The sequence below is a fragment of the Ranitomeya imitator genome, chromosome 1 (assembly GCF_032444005.1).
Source record: "Ranitomeya imitator isolate aRanImi1 chromosome 1, aRanImi1.pri, whole genome shotgun sequence".
NCBI classification, from domain to species: domain Eukaryota; kingdom Metazoa; phylum Chordata; class Amphibia; order Anura; family Dendrobatidae; genus Ranitomeya; species Ranitomeya imitator.
The window spans coordinates 152853762-152874787 of record NC_091282.1 but is presented as its reverse complement, the minus strand read 5'-3'; positions in this window follow the sequence as shown (position 1 = coordinate 152874787).

Sequence of the window (21026 nt, the reverse complement as noted above, 5' to 3'; positions counted from 1 at the left end):
ATTGCAGCATGCACATCCTATGCGCTTGGATTTATTTATGCGCGCCGATTGAAGCGCTATGTGACCGCTCACTGGAGCCACCTGTAATGAAGAAATATCTGGAGAATTCTTCTGTTATGTGCAGTTGCCGATTTGGTGGACTCGATGTGCTGATTTTGCTGGATTCCGGAGCTGTGACATGCGCATATGAGCCATGGACGAGGATGGCGTCATGGACATGCGCAACATAAGTATACCATTGGACAGAAATGGGCGTTGTTTGTTTGGAACTGACATGTGGACTATCAGCCTATGAACTAGTGCGGTGAGGAGCGCTGCATGCTGGGCGTATGGTGATCACGTGATCTGAGATTTATGAACTGATTGGACTGTTCCTGTTTTGAATACGCCCACAATGCCATGACAATCGTGGATGCAATACTCGGATTGGTGTGAGCGGTATTTGTTTACATTGTGGACTTTGGGGACTTATTGGGGATTTATGAGCATGATTTAATAGCGGTGAGCGATCAGAGGTAGTTGGACTATGTTAGCGGTTAGTATATACAGGGGGCTGGCAATGTGGGACTGTTTTTATATTTGTATATGTATGTTATATTATGATGTAGTTTTTTCTAGGTGTATAGAGCCACACCATTGGTTGCTAGTTAATTAATGGGTCTGGCTTAAAGGTATATAATGGTGGTTGTATTGTCTTTTCACTATGCTTGAAAAAGGTCCACGGACCGAAACGTTGCAGATGGCAGAATAAATACGGGAGCTGTTTTTTCACAATTGCTGTGGTGCTGTCCTTCTCTTCATATGCATCGATAATGTTCTTCTAGTCACTGCAGACGTCGAGTCCTTGTACACCTGAATTGATCACAAGCACGGTCTGGATGCGGTCCGCCTTTTCCTCGGGACCTCAGACCTGGACGGCCCGATGTGCAACTTGATCCTCGAGCTGATGCACTTTGTCCTTACCCACAACTTCTTCGTATTTAAGGACAACTACTATCTTCAGAGGTGTGGCACGGCCATGGGTGTGGCCTGTGTGCCTTCGTATGCTAATCTCTTCCTGGGAGCCTGGGAGAGATCTTTATTTGGCGGCGAAGGCGCGCAGACCGCCTCCCATGTGCTGTGCTGGCTACGATTCATAGATGATGTACTGTTGTTGTGGGACGGGACGGTGGATCAGCTCGAGGAATATATGACATCTTTGAACAACAATACACTTAATATTAAATTAAGTTATAAATAAAGTTCGGCTACTATTGACTTTCTGGACATCTCTCTACTGATCGATACCAATCGATCGGTTCAAACAGATGTCTACAGAAAGCCAACATCAGTAAACTCTCTTATACATGCCGACTCATCACATAACCCTGCTGCTATTCAGACTGTCCCGGTCGGACAGTTTCTGAGGATGAGGCGGATCTGCTCCACCAATGACCGATTTGAGAAACAAGCCCTCGACTTGAAAACTCGCTTTCAAGATAGAGGGTACAGTAACAGGTGTATAAAGAATGGATACGACCGAGCAAGGAAGACCCCCCGTGGTGATTTGTTATATCCACGTAAAAAGGAAACATTAACCGGCAGTGACTGTCAGAAAATTCGTTTTATCTCTACATTTAACCACGAATGGTATAAAATGAGAGACATTCTAGCCAAACATTGGGCTGTTCTTGGTGCTGAGTCCTCCCTGGGTCCCGCCATTGGCGACTTCCCACTGATGACATCAAGGAGATCTAAAAATCTGAATGATCTCCTCGTTAATAGCCATTATGTACCTAAAATGGCTAATCCTTTTGGTACTAAGGGCCCTATTCCGGGCTGCTTTCCCTGTGGCCACTGTCTTGCCTGCGCAAATGTCCTGCGCTGCTCTTCTTTTCAATCTTCAGATGGGTCACAACAATTTCAGATAAGACAACGAATATCCTGCGGTAGCAGTAATGTTATATACTACGCTACTTGCGGATGTTCTAAAATATATATAGGTTTGACCTCCAGAGAATTACGCATCTGCGTACGTGAGCACGTGCGGGACATTTGCACGGCCAAGACAGTGGTCGACCCCCTCTAAGCAAAAACTATCCCCCGCCACTTTAGGGCATATCACAATTGTGATGCCAAAACGTTGAAAATCAGGGGGATAGACATTATTCATCTAGGTATTAGAGGGGGTAATTACAAGAAAATCCTGGCCCAAAGAGAGGCAAAGTGGATTGTTAAGCTGGATACTGTGGCCCCCAAGGGCCTTAACCCTGCTGTTCTGTTCGGTCTGGGGAGACCTATTTTGAACTTTGGTATTTTTTGGGGTGTTCAAGATGCGGTTCTGAAACTTGTGGTTGATTGACTTAAATGAGGATGGGTCGGTCGGCCACGGGTTTCAGAGCCGCATCTTGAATATTTTAAAGAATATTGAAGTTCAAAGTCGGTCATTTTTGACCAACAGAACAGCAGGGTTAATGAGTCTTTGAGTTTTGCTTCATTTCTATGAATAATTAGTCTCTTTTGTTTTCCTGATTTATGCTCATATATTCACCCATTGATGGTTCTTTTGTGTGTGGTTTTATTTTTATTGTTTTAACTCTTTCTATGTATTCTCTTTATTTTTAGTTATATTTTTATGTGGTTATTTGTCTCTTTTTTGGACCCTATTATGAACATTCTGCCTTGCAACCCATCACTGAAAAACAAGCGGAGAAATATATTGTGCCAACATTTTATTATATTTATATAGTATACTGTTCTCTCTTTATATCAGAATTTGTATGCCACCTTATTATATTGATATGTATGGATTTTATGTGCACCAACATGATTTGATATTCTGTCACATTTTGTAAGTTCAGATACCTCCCCTTTGTTTATATGCGGCCGTGCGCTCTGTTGTCCCCCGCTTCCGGCATTCAGTCGGGCGTCTTTACCTGATGCTTTGTCTGGATGCTAGGACCTGCGGGGACGCACTGCACACACGCCGACAGCCCTGCTTCTCATAGGGTGATCACAACCATGTGATACACCCTGTGACCCATTGTCATGGCAATATAAGGTCCTTCTATTCACACTTACATCACACCCCCTGAGGAAGTGTCTGGTATTGACACGAAACGTACGTTGGGGTCACCCGCCATCATTTGGGGCTCATTACCATGTGAGCACTGGGCCTGGTAAGTTTTGCCCTTAATTTATGATACAGTCCCTTTACTCTGCGGATCTCCAGCTGGGCTTGATCTATGTTGATTTACCTTTTTTTGCCTTACTTTTGGCTTTAAACCTTGCTATAGAGCTCCTGCTGCTGCTGTGGATCCCCGCATTGTTATACCATACTTGGGCTTTATTTATTGTGCCTTATTTTGGCTCTACTTACCTAGCACATGGGCAAGCATTCAAATGTAAATTAGATAGATGTACTACCTCTGAACTCCCATGTGCACCTCACTACTGTATGTACTTCCGTGTCCTTGTCCTGATTGACAATTTTATTATATGTTATTTATATGTTTTGTTTTTTTTTAAATACATTTTGTACTTTCTTACTTACTATTTATTGGTTACTCCAGTTTTTCTCCTATTTATAAAGTGAATTGATTTGCAAAAAAAATGGATTGCTCTCAGTTTTCATCCATGTGTCATCTGAGCGCTGTTCGTTTTTTACTATTTAATGTGTAGGGTAAGCTTTTGTTTGCATCTAAGAACAACCGAATCCACACGAATGGTAAAAAAAGACACGCAAATCTAAAATTAGTTCCCACACCTTGATTAAAAATGTTCCTTTTTCTCTTAAGCATAAAATGGATGTTTGAAAGACGTCTTAGACCAGTGGTCCCCAAGTCCAATAAAATAATTGTTTAAATGAATTGTTGAGCCCTGATCTTAAAAAGTAAAACAAATTGAAATAAAATAAATAATATTCACTCTACTGATCTCCCTCGTGTCCAACTCTAATGCTGCACAGGTCGCAAGCTAGTCTGCCACCTTACTGTTCGGATTATGCAGTGTAGTGCAGCAGGGTTGGTTCAGTGTGACAGACAGTGACCACAGGAAAAGTTCAGAGCAAACGTGTTTAATGTCCACACTCACAAAGTATACAGCACACGGTATCCTCCGGATCGCAGCCGGGAAACAAAACAGTCCATAAATGCGTGCGGTTGCCAAGGGCGACTGTACCACCATATCACTCTGCAGGGTGCCAGGAGTTTGCTCTGCTGGATCTGTGTTAACTCACACAGGCTAAGTTTCTGCAGAGCTGATGGCTCCTCAATCTGCAAACTCCAAACTGACACCCAAACCCTATACTGCAGGGTTTTTTAACAATCAACATGTGGCCACAGGCCACATGGTTAACCCGGCTGGAGGAAAAAGACCAACCCCACTACATTCCAGTAGTCCATTTAAAAAATAAAAGCCCATTTTCCTGAACAATGCCTTGGCGAAATGGCTTGACCAGGTCCACACTTACTTTTACTTTGCCTTGTGACTCACAGGCATCCTGTTGCGAATACAAGGCACTCCAGCGGGTCTAAAAGGACTCCGTCTGCATCCTGGGGGATATATATTGACCCTTGCATATGATCCCCCACACTGCCTCGTCACAGGAAGAATAGAGACTAAGTGCACAGTCACAATACCGTATTGCTTGCCCGAGAATTGCATTGCAATCCTCAGACTGGCTATCGTCTCTCCGAACCTGAGTGTGACAGCTACATAGCTAATCATGCTGTCATGCTCTGGTCAGTAGAACTGACATCCAGTCAGAGGATTGCGAAGCTATCCTCCTGTGAGTAATACAGCCGTCTGACTGCATCCTAACTCTGTACTTCCTCATCTGTCCAATAGAAACGTGACCGCTGAAGATAATCATTAGCCACAGTGGTGTAATGTTGGCAATCCTCCCCATGGAGCAGGTCAGTTTTGCTGTTACAGTATATGTATAACAGTGGTGGGCTGTACTGTCATATTCCTACTCCTGAAGACACCAATCACATCATATATATAATATCATGCGTTTTATACATACAGTGTAATGTGTTATGTGAAATGTGAACTAGGTACTGCATTGTGAGTAGACTGTGATATGGTAGTGTGCACCATAGGGTACAGATATAGATTAGGATCTAGGACATGGATGGATAATAACAATAGGTGTAATATATTTAATGAATAACGTTTGAAGAGTTCTGTAAGCTACATAGGGATTCAAGCTTCAGGAGGCTAATTTGCATATTCCAGGTGCCTTCTGGGAGAAGCGAAGTCTCCCTAAGCTAGAAGATCGTTGGGTACAGCCGGGACCAGCTGCTTCGAAAGCATCACCAAACCAGGGATTCAAGCTTCAGGAGGCTAATTTGCATATTCCAGGTGCCTTCTGGGAGAAGCGAAGTCTCCCTAAGCTAGAAGATCGTTGGGTACAGCCGGGACCAGCTGCTTCGAAAGCATCACCAAACCAGGGATTCAAGCTTCAGGAGGCTAATTTGCATATTCCAGGTGCCTTCTGGGAGAAGCGAAGTCTCCCTAAGCTAGAAGATCGTTGGGTACAGCCGGGACCAGCTGCTTCGAAAGCATCACCAAACCAGGGATTCAAGCTTCAGGAGGCTAATTTGCATATTCCAGGTGCCTTCTGGGAGAAGCGAAGTCTCCCTAAGCTAGAAGATCGTTGGGTACAGCCGGGACCAGCTGCTTCGAAAGCATCACCAAACCAGGGATTCAAGCTTCAGGAGGCTAATTTGCATATTCCAGGTGCCTTCTGGGAGAAGCGAAGTCTCCCTAAGCTAGAAGATCGTTGGGTACAGCCGGGACCAGCTGCTTCGAAAGCATCACCAAACCAGGGATTCAAGCTTCAGGAGGCTAATTTGCATATTCCAGGTGCCTTCTGGGAGAAGCGAAGTCTCCCTAAGCTAGAAGATCGTTGGGTACAGCCGGGACCAGCTGCTTCGAAAGCATCACCAAACCAGGGATTCAAGCTTCAGGAGGCTAATTTGCATATTCCAGGTGCCTTCTGGGAGAAGCGAAGTCTCCCTAAGCTAGAAGATCGTTGGGTACAGCCGGGACCAGCTGCTTCGAAAGCATCACCAAACCAGGGATTCAAGCTTCAGGAGGCTAATTTGCATATTCCAGGTGCCTTCTGGGAGAAGCGAAGTCTCCCTAAGCTAGAAGATCGTTGGGTACAGCCGGGACCAGCTGCTTCGAAAGCATCACCAAACCAGGGATTCAAGCTTCAGGAGGCTAATTTGCATATTCCAGGTGCCTTCTGGGAGAAGCGAAGTCTCCCTAAGCTAGAAGATCGTTGGGTACAGCCGGGACCAGCTGCTTCGAAAGCATCACCAAACCAGGGATTCAAGCTTCAGGAGGCTAATTTGCATATTCCAGGTGCCTTCTGGGAGAAGCGAAGTCTCCCTAAGCTAGAAGATCGTTGGGTACAGCCGGGACCAGCTGCTTCGAAAGCATCACCAAACCAGGGATTCAAGCTTCAGGAGGCTAATTTGCATATTCCAGGTGCCTTCTGGGAGAAGCGAAGTCTCCCTAAGCTAGAAGATCGTTGGGTACAGCCGGGACCAGCTGCTTCGAAAGCATCACCAAACCAGGGATTCAAGCTTCAGGAGGCTAATTTGCATATTCCAGGTGCCTTCTGGGAGAAGCGAAGTCTCCCTAAGCTAGAAGATCGTTGGGTACAGCCGGGACCAGCTGCTTCGAAAGCATCACCAAACCAGGGATTCAAGCTTCAGGAGGCTAATTTGCATATTCCAGGTGCCTTCTGGGAGAAGCGAAGTCTCCCTAAGCTAGAAGATCGTTGGGTACAGCCGGGACCAGCTGCTTCGAAAGCATCACCAAACCAGGGATTCAAGCTTCAGGAGGCTAATTTGCATATTCCAGGTGCCTTCTGGGAGAAGCGAAGTCTCCCTAAGCTAGAAGATCGTTGGGTACAGCCGGGACCAGCTGCTTCGAAAGCATCACCAAACCAGGGATTCAAGCTTCAGGAGGCTAATTTGCATATTCCAGGTGCCTTCTGGGAGAAGCGAAGTCTCCCTAAGCTAGAAGATCGTTGGGTACAGCCGGGACCAGCTGCTTCGAAAGCATCACCAAACCAGGGATTCAAGCTTCAGGAGGCTAATTTGCATATTCCAGGTGCCTTCTGGGAGAAGCGAAGTCTCCCTAAGCTAGAAGATCGTTGGGTACAGCCGGGACCAGCTGCTTCGAAAGCATCACCAAACCAGGGATTCAAGCTTCAGGAGGCTAATTTGCATATTCCAGGTGCCTTCTGGGAGAAGCGAAGTCTCCCTAAGCTAGAAGATCGTTGGGTACAGCCGGGACCAGCTGCTTCGAAAGCATCACCAAACCAGGGATTCAAGCTTCAGGAGGCTAATTTGCATATTCCAGGTGCCTTCTGGGAGAAGCGAAGTCTCCCTAAGCTAGAAGATCGTTGGGTACAGCCGGGACCAGCTGCTTCGAAAGCATCACCAAACCAGGGATTCAAGCTTCAGGAGGCTAATTTGCATATTCCAGGTGCCTTCTGGGAGAAGCGAAGTCTCCCTAAGCTAGAAGATCGTTGGGTACAGCCGGGACCAGCTGCTTCGAAAGCATCACCAAACCAGGGATTCAAGCTTCAGGAGGCTAATTTGCATATTCCAGGTGCCTTCTGGGAGAAGCGAAGTCTCCCTAAGCTAGAAGATCGTTGGGTACAGCCGGGACCAGCTGCTTCGAAAGCATCACCAAACCAGGGATTCAAGCTTCAGGAGGCTAATTTGCATATTCCAGGTGCCTTCTGGGAGAAGCGAAGTCTCCCTAAGCTAGAAGATCGTTGGGTACAGCCGGGACCAGCTGCTTCGAAAGCATCACCAAACCAGGGATTCAAGCTTCAGGAGGCTAATTTGCATATTCCAGGTGCCTTCTGGGAGAAGCGAAGTCTCCCTAAGCTAGAAGATCGCGCCTTACGGCGCGCGAATTTTTGCCTGTAGGACATTATTGCAAGAGAGCTTGGCTGAGTAGATTACACAAGAAGGAAAACACACAGCAAGTCAGCAGGATCTAGGAGCAACATGGCAGATGTGACAACCTACATGGTGAGCTGCAGCATGTGCTACATGTTCACAGATCGACCAGAAGAAGAATCCAATTTCACCTGTCAGAAGTGTAGACTAGTGGCCCTTTTAGAAGAAAAGGTGCGGGGTCTGGAAGAAAGAATAGCAACTTTGAAACTCATCAAAGAGAATGAAGACTTTCTAGACAGAACAGAAGCATCTCTACTGGTCACAGAAGGTGCAAAAAGTGTCAGAGAACCTCCAAAAGCAGATGAGTGGAAGCATGTGACCAAAAGAAGCAAGAAGACCATGGAGAAATCACCAACCACACAACTGAAGAACCGATATCAAATCTTTGTAGAGGATGAAGATGGCACACCTAAGAATGAAGCAATACCAGCAAGCAAAAAAGAAAAGGGCACACAGCAACAAGTGACAGCAAAAAGTACAGCCAAGAAGCAACGAAGAGTGGTGGTGGTGGGAGACTCACTACTGAGAGGCACAGAAGCAGCCATCTGCAGACCGGACATAACTGCAAGAGAAGTATGCTGCCTTCCAGGTGCGATGATCAAGGATGTGACCGATAGGATACCAAAGCTCTTCAGCTCCAAGGACGTCCACCCATTTCTTCTGATACATGTTGGCACCAATGACACGGCAAGGAAGGACCTACCGACAATCTGCAAGGACTTTGAAGAGTTGGGGAAGAAAGTAAAGGAACTGGATGCACAGGTAGTTTTTTCTTCTATCCTTCCAGTAGACGGGCATGGCACCAGGAGATGGAACAGGATCCTTGATGCAAACAACTGGCTAAGACGATGGTGCAGACAACAAGGATTTGGATTCCTGGACCACGGTGTGAATTACTGGTATGATGGACTCCTCGCCAGAGACGGACTACACCTCAACAAACCTGGGAAACACACATTCGCCAGAAGACTCGCTACACTCATCAGGAGGGCGTTAAACTAGAAGAAGAGGGGACGGGAAGAAAAACATTAGACTCGAACAAAGACGACCCAGGAAAACATACTCAGAAGGGAGGTAAGAACATTTCTAAAACAATTCACAGTGAGGAGATTGGAACAAAACAAAATCCTCTAAACTGCATGCTCGCAAACGCCAGAAGCCTGACAAACAAGATGGAAGAACTAGAAGCAGAAATATCTACAGGTAACTTTGACATAGTGGGAATAACCGAGACATGGTTAGATGAAAGCTATGACTGGGCAGTTAACTTACAGGGTTACAGTCTGTTTAGAAAGGATCGTAAAAATCGGAGAGGAGGAGGGGTTTGTCTCTATGTAAAGTCTTGTCTAAAGTCCACTTTAAGGGAGGATATTAGCGAAGGGAATGAGGATGTCGAGTCCATATGGGTTGAAATTCATGGAGGGAAAAATGGTAACAAAATTCTCATTGGGGTCTGTTACAAACCCCCAAATATAACAGAAAGCATGGAAAGTCTACTTCTAAAGCAGATAGATGAAGCTGCAACCCATAATGAGGTCCTGGTTATGGGGGACTTTAACTACCCGGATATTAACTGGGAAACAGAAACCTGTGAAACCCATAAAGGCAACAGGTTTCTGCTAATAACCAAGAAAAATTATCTTTCACAATTGGTGCAGAATCCAACCAGAGGAGCAGCACTTTTAGACCTAATACTATCTAATAGACCTGACAGAATAACAAATCTGCAGGTGGTTGGGCATTTAGGAAATAGCGACCACAATATTGTGCAGTTTCACCTGTCTTTCACTAGGGGGACTTGTCAGGGAGTCACAAAAACATTGAACTTTAGGAAGGCAAAGTTTGACCAGCTTAGAGATGCCCTTAATCTGGTAGACTGGGACAATATCCTCAGAAATAAGAATACAGATAATAAATGGGAAATGTTTAAGAACATCCTAAATAGGCAGTGTAAGCGGTTTATACCTTGTGGGAATAAAAGGACTAGAAATAGGAAAAACCCAATGTGGCTAAACAAAGAAGTAAGACAGGCAATTAACAGTAAAAAGAAAGCATTTGCACTATTAAAGCAGGATGGCACCATTGAAGCTCTAAAAAACTATAGGGAGAAAAATACTTTATCTAAAAAACTAATTAAAGCTGCCAAAAAGGAAACAGAGAAGCACATTGCTAAGGAGAGTAAAACTAATCCCAAACTGTTCTTCAACTATATCAATAGTAAAAGAATAAAAACTGAAAATGTAGGCCCCTTAAAAAATAGTGAGGAAAGAATGGTTGTAGATGACGAGGAAAAAGCTAACATATTAAACACCTTCTTCTCCACGGTATTCACGGTGGAAAATGAAATGCTAGGTGAAATCCCAAGAAACAATGAAAACCCTATATTAAGGGTCACCAATCTAACCCAAGAAGAGGTGCGAAACCGGCGAAATAAGATTAAAATAGATAAATCTCCGGGTCCGGATGGCATACACCCACGAGTACTAAGAGAACTAAGTAATGTAATAGATAAACCATTATTTCTTATTTTTAGGGACTCTATAGCGACAGGGTCTGTTCCGCAGGACTGGCGCATAGCAAATGTGGTGCCAATATTCAAAAAGGGCTCTAAAAGTGAACCTGGAAATTATAGGCCAGTAAGTCTAACCTCTATTGTTGGTAAAATATTTGAAGGGTTTCTGAGGGATGTTATTCTGGATTATCTCAATGAGAATAACTGTTTAACTCCATATCAGCATGGGTTTATGAGAAATCGCTCCTGTCAAACCAATCTAATCAGTTTTTATGAAGAGGTAAGCTATAGACTGGACCACGGTGAGTCATTGGACGTGGTATATCTCGATTTTTCCAAAGCGTTTGATACCGTGCCGCACAAGAGGTTGGTACACAAAATGAGAATGCTTGGTCTGGGAGAAAATGTGTGTAAATGGGTTAGTAACTGGCTTAGTGATAGAAAGCAGAGGGTGGTTATAAATGGTATAGTCTCTAACTGGGTCGCTGTGACCAGTGGGGTACCGCAGGGGTCAGTATTGGGACCTGTTCTCTTCAACATATTCATTAATGATCTGGTAGAAGGTTTACACAGTAAAATATCGATATTTGCAGATGATACAAAACTATGTAAAGCAGTTAATACAAGAGAAGATAGTATTCTGCTACAGATGGATCTGGATAAGTTGGAAACTTGGGCTGAAAGGTGGCAGATGAGGTTTAACAATGATAAATGTAAGGTTATACACATGGGAAGAGGGAATCAATATCACCATTACACACTGAATGGGAAACCACTGGGTAAATCTGACAGGGAGAAGGACTTGGGGATCCTAGTTAATGATAAACTTACCTGGAGCAGCCAGTGCCAGGCAGCAGCTGCCAAGGCAAACAGGATCATGGGGTGCATTAAAAGAGGTCTGGATACACATGATGAGAGCATTATACTGCCTCTGTACAAATCCCTAGTTAGACCGCACATGGAGTACTGTGTCCAGTTTTGGGCACCGGTGCTCAGGAAGGATATAATGGAACTAGAGAGAGTACAAAGGAGGGCAACAAAATTAATAAAGGGGATGGGAGAACTACAATACCCAGATAGATTAGCGAAATTAGGATTATTTAGTCTAGAAAAAAGACGACTGAGGGGCGATCTAATAACCATGTATAAGTATATAAGGGGACAATACAAATATCTCGCTGAGGATCTGTTTATACCAAGGAAGGTGACGGGCACAAGGGGGCATTCTTTGCGTCTGGAGGAGAGAAGGTTTTTCCACCAACATAGAAGAGGATTCTTTACTGTTAGGGCAGTGAGAATCTGGAATTGCTTGCCTGAGGAGGTGGTGATGGCGAACTCAGTCGAGGGGTTCAAGAGAGGCCTGGATGTCTTCCTGGAGCAGAACAATATTGTATCATACAATTATTAGGTTCTGTAGAAGGACGTAGATCTGGGTATTTATTATGATGGAATATAGGCTGAACTGGATGGACAAATGTCTTTTTTCGGCCTTACTAACTATGTTACTATGTTACATACTGTAGGCACAGTCATAGTTAAATGTTGGAATTAGCCCATAGTGGGAGTCACCAGTTACAATAAAAACAGACTGCTTCCTGGTAGTGACTCAAATAGGGAAGTAAAGTAACCAAGGTCAAGTTCAAGTGCAGTGGGCTGATAGCGTCAGCAAGTATCTATAGTTCATGGCAGAGGAGGTCTTGCTAAAATCCCTTGCGGACATTCCTGCAACATCCAGAGCTCAGGGCACGGTATGGGTACTATGAAGAGTGATTTATCCTCGGCAATACTGGGGACAATGAACATGGAACTATGAAAAGGGAAGGTAAATGATCCCGGGTGGACTGCAGGACTAAACAAGGAAGGAGACAGTGAAGGTAGGGATAGTCCAGGAGGAATGCATAAATATGGTGAGGGTGTACTGCGTTAAGGAAGCAAGGAATGGGAAGTGTGGTGCCCAGTACTGCATGTTGCAATCTGATGAACCTGATCTGTACAGTAAGCATTTGGTAGTTTAAAGCAACTGGGTGCCCCCTAATGTATGTGCAGCAGCTCCTGAAGATGAAGACCTGGTGATGGCAAAAGTTTGAGGCCAACAAGTGAATGTGATCCACCCCACACAGGATAGCACACATGGCCTGTGGTCACTTTATCACTTTACTCATGCACTGTGGTTTATGATTAGGATTGTTACTTTGAAATCTGGACTTTTGACTTGTGTTTAATGCCCATCATAATCTGCAAGGAATCTGTATGTTGTTCCTGTGGTTTTGTGGGTTTCCTCCAGGTACTTCAGTTTCTTCCCACACTCTAAAGTTGTGGTCGCCAATAGTGTTGAGAATTCCGATACCGCAAGTATCGGGTATCGGCCAATATTTGCGGTATCGGAATTCCGATACCGAGTTCCGATATTTTTGCGATATCGGGAATCCATATTCATGTGTAAAATAAAGAATAAATATAAAAAATATTGATATACTCACCCCTGGACGCGCCCTGGTTGAAACCGCTGTAACCGGCAGTCTCCCCTCCTAAGAATGAGCGAGTGAAGGACCTGCGATGACGTCGCGGCTTGTGATTGGTCGCGTGAGCGGTCACATGAGCGGTCACGCGACCAATCACAAGCCGCGATGTCATCGAAGGTCCTTCACCCTGCATTCTTAGGAACAGAGGCTGCCGGTTACACCGCTTATAGCCAGGGTCCGCCGGAGGGGTGAGTATATCGATATTTTTTTATTTTTATTCTTTATTTTTTACATGAATATGGATCCCAGGGCCTGAAGGAGAGTTCCTCTCCTTCAGACCCTGGGAACCATTACAGGATACCTTTCGATATTTGCGTCCCATTGACTTGTATTTGAAACAAGAAAAGAGCTGACGCACTCTAATACCACATACTGATATGAAGGATGGGGGTGCGAACCAAGGTGGCTGAAATAGCATAGAAACAAAGAGAAAAAAGAGGCCACCAAAACATATTCGCACACCACCAATAATACATATCAAAAAGGAACAACTTTATTGGAAGTATAATTAAAAACAGTTAAAATCAGTACAAACAACAGCTGCCTCCACCCACATATAAAGCCTGAACAATGCTGCAAATACTGCAGAAATGGCGCCAAAGTGATAGAGAATAGTTATACACAATATATATATATATATTAGGAATACAATACACAAGATCAAAGCCTGCTACTGGGCAAGGGTACATCCACAAATAGGGAGCATCAGAATATGATAGACATAATAGATAAATGGTCCTTCATAACCCTATTTGACCAGGAAGTAGGCACATATAAGGGTCAAAACATAATAAAGTTGAAGCCGCCCATGCCACCTCTACATAGAGGCGAAAGCCCAGAGCAATACCATAAGGAAAAATATCCCAGACAAGGCAGAGTGTAGCCCAGACACCCAATAGTCACCTGAAATAGAGAGGGTTAAAACGGCAACCAAACAATGTCACAGGCCCGGGAGGCAGCTGAGCCCAACGCGTATCGCGGCAGAAAAGAGCCGCTTCGTCAGGGGAAATGCTTACCTCCATAAGTGCACTCCTTTTATAGTAAACTGCAGTTGTCCCCAGACGCCGGCGTGTGCAACGCCGCAGACCGGAAACCAGAAGACCGGAAATGACACATACAAGCGCAGGGCAGTACGCAGCTGCGCAGTCGACCTAGCATGCATGAAGTGGGCAGACGTCTCTGCCCACATGGATCGAATGCGCACGCGCCGGCACGAAAGCCAGCGGTCCACATCAGAACCAAAGAGGAAAATGCGCACGCCCCTGTAAGGTGGCCAGCGGTCCGCATTTTAACCTCTTCAGGGAAGATGACGCCCGTACAAGGGAAAGGGGCTGTTGAGGTTGTAGTAAAAGGACACATTGATGTTATATCGCCAAAATAGAGCAGCAGACCAACTGACCCAACTAAAGCACACAAACCCTTTAAACACTGAAAAAACTCAAAAATACAAAAATACTGATACCACATAGAATATTAACAAAAAAATAATAAAATACAATAACCAACAAATACAAAACATGCAGTGAAAATAGGGCTGGCTATCCCAAAATAGGGATTTAGTCACTGATACGATCAATATCTTGTCAGCTCTTGTCATGTCCGGTATTATTGATGGAGGATCCACTGAATCATGAAAGCATAGATCCAATACCTCATCTTCCAGTAATATATAATCCAGTATCCAGACCCCTTACTGGAAACATGAAGCAACTCCAATGCACAAAACTGCCACAACATGCCCCCCAGGAAAAACAGTTTAACCCAAGAAGCCCGTAAATAGCAAGTCCTCATTGATCCCCTGAGGTGCTGTGGAATGGAGAGAATAAATCCACCGTGACTCAGTCTGTAACAGTCTTTTGTGTAGGGAACCACCTCTGCCCGAGCTCCTGATATGTTCCAAACCAATTATCTTGATGTTAGCACAGCTGCCCCCATGTTGTAGAAGAAAGTGAGAGGCAACCGTGCTGAGCGTCTTGCCCTTCCGTTTGTCCACTGCTGCCGTGTTGATGGTAGAAAGATGACTTTGAATCCTGCGTCGTAGTTCTTGTGAAGTCTGGCCTACATAGATGCAAGGACATGGACAGATCAAGGCATAGACAACATTGGTCGTTTTGCAGTTTATGTAAGCCTTCAATTTATGTTGTGTTTGATCAACAGGGTCGCAAAAGACATCGCGTGTAGGATGCATAAACTGGCAAATGCAGTTTGCAAATTGAGAGCATTGTTGGATAGAACTTTTGAACTGGGGATCATAAATGTGCATGAGCGGAATTTTATTTGGGTAGACCAACCTATTACGCCGACTTTTTATATGCTACCCAAAGTTCATAAATGCACGAGTAAGCCTCCTGGTCGCCCAATAGTTTCCAGCATTGGGAGTTTATGTGAAAAGGCATGTTCTTACATAGATTTCTTTCTACAGCCTTTGGTCACTACACTCCCTTCATATATCAGGGATTCCTCCCACTTCATTAGCATGCATAAAGTGGTTCGGCTGAATCCGGGGGACCTCCTGGTCACATGCGACGTTGAGGCGTTATATTCTAATATTGATCATGATGACGGCATGAAAGCGGTTCTATTCTTTCTGGACCTACAGGTAAATTCCGATAGATTACATGATTCTTTCATTATTGATTTACTTGATTTTGCGTTAAGGCACAATTTTTTCTTATTTGACAGGATATATTATTTACAGACATCTGGTGTGGCGATGGGGGCGCGATGTGCCCCCTCGTTTGCAAATCTTTTTTTAGGGTGGTGGGAAGCTACTATTGTTTTTGCTTCTGATTACTTTAGGAAGAGGGTGCGGCAGTGGTCACGCTTCATTGATGACGTTTTTTTCATTTGGTCAGGTTCATCGGAGGAACTGTGTCAATTTATGGACCTTCTTAACAACAATTTTATCAATGTTTTTTTGACCTATTACCGTATATACTCGAGTATAAGCCGACCCGAGTATAAGCCGACCCCCCTAATTTTGCCACAAAAAACTGGGAAAACTTATTGACTCGAGTATAAGCCTAGGGTGGAAATGCAGCATTTACCGGTGAATTTCAAAAATAAAAATAGATCATTATTTCCCCATAGCTGTGCCATATAGTGCTCTGCACCGTTCATATTTCCCCATAGGTGTGAACCATATAGTGCTCTGCACCGTTCATTGTGCCCCCTAGCTGTGCCATATACGGTGCTCTGCACCGTTCATTGTGCCCCATAGATGTGCCATATACGGTGCTCTGCACCGTTCACTGTGCCCCATAGCTGTGCCATATACGGTGCTCTGCACCGTTCACTGTGACCAATAGCTGTGCTGTGCCATATACGGTGCTCTGCACCGTTCACTGTGCCCCATAGCTGTGCCATATACGGTGCTCTGCACCGTTCACTGTGCCCCATAGCTGTGCCATATACGGTGCTCTGCACCGCTCACTGTGCCCCATAGCTGTGCTGTGCCATATACGGTGCTCTGCACCGTTCACTGTGCCCCATAGCTGTGCTGTGCCATATACGGTGCTCTGCACCGTTCACTGTGCCCCATAGCTGTGCTGTGCCATATACGGTGCTCTGCACCGTTCACTGTGCCCCATAGCTGTGCTGTGCCATATACGGTGCTCTGCACCGTTCACTGTGCCCCATAGCTGTGCTGTGCCATATACGGTGCTCTGCACCGTTCACTGTGCCCCATAGCTGTGCTGTGCCATATACGGTGCTCTGCACCGTTCACTGTGCCCCATAGCTGTGCTGTGCCATATACGGTGCTCTGCACCGTTCACTGTGCCCCATAGCTGTGCTGTGCCATATACGGTGCTCTGCACCGTTCACTGTGCCCCATAGCTGTGCTGTGCCATATACGGTGCTCTGCACCGTTCACTGTGCCCCATAGCTGTGCTGTGCCATATACGGTGCTCTGCACCGTTCACTGTGCCCCATAGCTGTGCTGTGCCATATACGGTGCTCTGCACCGTTCACTGTGCCCCATAGCTGTGCTGTGCCATATACGGTGCTCTGCACCGTTCATTGTGCCCCATAGATGTGCCATATACGGTGCTCTGCACCGTTCACTGTGCCCCATAGCTGTGCCATATACGGTGCTCTGCACCGTTCACTGTGCCCCATAGCTGTGCTGTGCCATATACGGTGCTCTGCACCGTTCACTGTGCCCCATAGCTGTGCTGTGCCATATACGGTGCTCTGCACCGTTCACTGTGCCCCATAGCTGTGCTGTGCCATATACGGTGCTCTGCACCGTTCACTGTACCCCATAGCTGTGCTGTGCCATATACGGTGCTCTGCACCGTTCACTGTGCCCCATAGCTGTGCTGTGCCATATACGGTGCTCTGCACCGTTCACTGTACCCCATAGCTGTGCTGTGCCATATACGGTGCTCTGCACCGTTCACTGTGCCCCATAGATGTTCCACATAAATTTGTGCCGCCGCTGCCGCAATAAAGAAAAAAAAACACATACTCACCTCCCTTGATTGCAGCTCCCGGCGTCTCGTTCCGGCGCCTCCATCTTCCCGGCGTCTCTGCTCTGACTGATCAGGCAGAGGGCGCCGCGCACACTGTATGCGTCATCGCGCCCTCTGCCTGAACAGTCAGAGCGCAGACGTCGGGAAGATGGAGGCGCCGGCCGGGAAGATGGATCGGCGCCCGGCGGCTGGAACGAGGACAGGTGAATATGCTATACTCACCTAGTCCTGGCGATCCTCGCGCTGTCCCCTCCTGTCTTCGGTGCCGCAGCTTCTTTCTCTATCAGCGGTCACCGGCACCGCTGATTAGAGGAATGAATAGGCGGCTCCGCCCCTATGGGAGGTGGAGCCGCTTATTCATTTCTGTAATGAGCGGTCCCACGTGACCGCTGAAGAGAGGAAGAAGCTGCAGCGCCGAAGCCCGTGGGACGGCAGGGACAGCGCGAGGATCGCTGGGACTAGGTAAGTATACCTCAGCGCCCTCACCCCCTCACCCGCCGACCCCACCGCTACCGTGACTCGAGTATAAGCCGAGGGGGGCACTTTCAGCCCAAAAATTTGGGCTGAAAATCTCGGCTTATACTCGAGTATATACGGTAATTCTCTTCCGTTTCAGTTAACTTTCTGGATTTGGAGATTGGGTGTCAGGACGGCACACTTTCAACATGCCTTTACCGTAAGCCTACAGCGGCTAATGGGCTTTTGGATTATCGGAGTTTTCACCCCAGGCACACGAGGGATGGAGTGCCGACTGGCCAATTTCTTAGAGCCAGGCGTAATTGTACTCGGGATGTGGACTTTAGGAGAGAGGCTCAGGATCTTACGAGCAGGTTTAAAACCAGGAATTATCCAAAAAAATGTATTTCTCGTGCATTCCAGAGGGCTAATCAACAGTCGCAGGATTCTTTATTGGTTGCCAGGAAAAGGAAACCTGATGGCCTTGTACGATTCATTACGGGCTATCATACCCATTGGTCTGAGGTGAGTAGGATTCTCAATAAGCATTGGAGGATTCTGACTTCTGATACACAAACATCTCAAATCATCAGCACTCGGCCATTATTTACGGCCAGGAGGGCACCAAATTTTAAGGATATACTCACGCAGAGCCACTATAGGAGGCCTACACAGAGATTGAATCGCGGGTTATCATTAGGGGGTCCTTTCCATGCGGTGATTGCAGCATTTGCCAGTTTATGCATCCTACACGCGATGTCTTTTGCGACCCTGTTGATCAAACACAACATAAATTGAAGGCTTACATAAACTGCAAAACGACCAATGTTGTCTATGCCTTGATCTGTCCATGTCCTTGCATCTATGTAGGCCAGACTTCACAAGAACTACGACGCAGGATTCAAAGTCATCTTTCTACCATCAACACGGCAGCAGTGGACAAACGGAAGGGCAAGACGCTCAGCACGGTTGCCTCTCACTTTCTTCTACAACATGGGGGCAGCTGTGCTAACATCAAGATAATTGGTTTGGAACATATCAGGAGCTCAGGCAGAGGTGGTTCCCTACACAAAAGACTGTTACAGACTGAGTCACGGTGGATTTATTCTCTCCATTCCACAGCACCTCAGGGGATCAATGAGGACTTGCTATTTACGGGCTTCTTGGGTTAACCCCTTCAAGACCCAGCCTATTTTGACCTTAAAGACCTTGCCGTTTTTTGCAATTCTGACCAGTGTCCCTTTATGAGGTAATAACTCAGGAACGCTTCAACGGATCCTAGCGGTTCTGAGATTGTTTTTTCGTGACATATTGGGCTTCATGTTAGTGGTAAATTTAGGTCAATAAATTCTGCATTTATTTGTGATAAACACGGAAATTTGGCGAAAATTTTGAAAATTTCGCAATTTTCACATTTTGAATTTTTATTCTGTTAAACCAGAGAGATATGTGACACAAAATAGTTAATAAATAACATTTCCCACATGTTTACTTTACATCAGCACAATTTTGGAAACAAAATTTTTTTTTGTTAGGAAGTTATAAGGGTTAAAATTCGACCAGCGATTTGTCATTTTTACAACGAAATTTACAAAACCATTTTTTTTAGGGACCACCTCACATTTGAAGTCAGTTTGAGGGGTCTATATGGCTGAAAATACCCAAAAGTGACACCATTCTAAAAACTGCACCCCTCAAGGTACTCAAAACCACATTCAAGAAGTTTATTAACCCTTCAGGTGCTTCACAGAAGCAGAAGCAACATGGAAGGAAAAAATGAACATTTAACTTTTTAGTCACAAAAATTATCTTTTAGCAACAATTTTTTTATTTTCCCAATGGTAAAAGGAGAAACTGAACCACGAAAGTTGTTGTCCAATTTGTCCTGAGTACGCCGATACCTCATATGTGGGGGTAAACCACTGTTTTGGCGCACGGCAGGGCTTGCAAGGGAAGGAGCGCCATTTGACTTTTTGAATCAAAAATTGGCTCCACTCTTTAGCGGACACCATGTCACGTTTGGAGAGCCCCCGTGTGCCTAAAAATTGGAGCTCCCCCACAAGTGACCCCATTTTGGAAACTAGACGCCCCAAGGAACTTATCTAGATGCATAGTGAGCACTTTGAACCCCCAGGTGCTTCACAAATTGATCCGTAAAAATGAAAAAGTACTTTTTTTTCGCAAAAAAATTCTTTTAGCCTCAATTTTTTCATTTTCACATGGGCAACAGGATAAAATGGATCCTAAAATGTGTTGGGCAATTTCTCCTGAGTACACCAATACCTCACATGTGGAGGTAAACCACTGTTTGGGCACATGGTAAGGCTCGGAAGGGAAGGAGCGCCATTTGACTTTTTGAATGAAAAATTATTTCCATCGTTAGCGGACACCATGTCGCGTTTGGATAGCTCCTGTGTGCCTAAACATTGGCGCTCCCCCACAAGTGACCCCATTTTGGAAACTAGACCCCCCAAGGAACTAATTTAGATGCCTAGTGAGCACTTTAAACCCTCAGGTGCTTCACAAATTGATCTGTAAAAATGAAAAAGTAATTTTTTTTCACAAAAAAATTATTTTCGCCTCAATTTTTTCATTTTCACATGGGCAGTAGGATAAAATGGATCATAAAATTTGTTGGGCAATTTCTCCCGAGTACGCCGATACCTCATATGTGGGGGTAAACCACTGTTTGGGCACTCGGCAGGGCTCGGAAGAGAAGGCGCGCCATTTGACTTTTTGAATGGAAAATTAGCTCCAATTGTTAGCGGACACCATGTCGCGTTTGGAGAGCCCCTGTGTGCCTAAACATTGGAGCTCCCCCACAAGTGACCCCATTTTGGAAACTAGACCCCCCAAGGAACTTATCTAGATGCATATTGAGCACTTTAAACCCCCAGGTGCTTCACAGAAGTTTATAACGCAGAGCCATGAAAATAAAAAATAATTTTTCTTTCCTCAAAAATGATTTTTTAGCCTGGAATTTCCTATTTTGCCAAGGATAATAGGAGAAATTGGACCCCAAATATTGTTGTCCAGTTTGTCCTGAGTACGCTGATACCCCATATGTGGGGGTAAACCACTGTTTGGG